Source organism: Tupaia chinensis, unplaced genomic scaffold (genome assembly GCF_000334495.1).
Source record: "Tupaia chinensis unplaced genomic scaffold, TupChi_1.0 Scaffold000567_1, whole genome shotgun sequence".
NCBI lineage: Eukaryota > Metazoa > Chordata > Mammalia > Scandentia > Tupaiidae > Tupaia > Tupaia belangeri.
The window spans coordinates 301,992-302,964 of NW_006160080.1; the positions used below are offsets into that span (position 1 = coordinate 301,992).

The 973-nt window shown below is 37.8% G+C and overlaps 1 pseudogene; it reads left to right on the plus strand.

The window, feature by feature from the left end:
* The window catches only part of LOC102495507 (26S proteasome regulatory subunit 4-like), a 129,237-nt pseudogene that overhangs the window by 15,757 nt on the left and 112,507 nt on the right, over positions 1-973 (plus strand).

A 973-nucleotide genomic window follows, 5' to 3' on the forward strand; every position in this document is an offset into this window, starting at 1 on the left:
CGAACCGCGGTCGACTACGTGGGAGTCCAGCGACATAGCCATTACGCTAACTGCTGGTTCCCGGGGTGAGTTTTTTAAGCCACCAGGTCTGGGACGCCAACCGCGGTCGACTACATGGGAGTCCAGTGACATAGCCATTACGCTAACTGCTGGTTCCCCTCTAGGATTGTTTTTGAAGTATAGTATTCCACAACAACTCTCTCCAGAGTAGCACTATATAATCATTTTTGTGAATATTTCATTCAATGTATTTAAACTAGATGACCACTCAACAATTCACTTAATTCATACTCCATTTCTAATATAGTATACCATAGACATTTCAAATACAACTTAAAAATTTTTTAAAAGCTTCTGAATTTCTAACAAACTACAGTTTTTTGAATTCTTTCTTCTGAGGTTCCAACATTCCCTGAGTTAGCCAGACTGCATTTATAATGATCCATTTGATATAACTAAAGCCTATCATAATACCAAATCTTGAATAATCAAAACGCATCTCTGAAAAAATTCCAGAATATTATTCTGATCCCAGAAGGTGGATTAAAATTATTCATGTTGTTAAAATAATGTTAAAGCCACTAATGTTTTTATCCAGCTTTCTTTTCTTTTACTGCTCCAAACTTTCCATAGAAATATATGCATAATATTTAATATGTTAAGTTAACATTGTAATAAAAAATGAAGTCTCCAAAATGCCTAGATTCACTATAAAAATTAGTATAAAACTACATTCTTGGGAGGTATTTGGCATTGATTTCTATATGGCTTTAATGGCTTTGTGGTTTCTCTGGAGTAAGTCAGGTGCCACGGGAACTGTGGCAAGGAGTGATAGAAAAGTTAATGTCATTTCGGGGCCGGCAGGTGGTATGGTGGTTAAGGGTGCTGCACTCCTACCTAGCCAACTGCGATTTGAGTCCTGGACCTGGTGGCTTGCTTTCTCACTTTCTCTCTCTCTCTCTCTCTCTCTCCC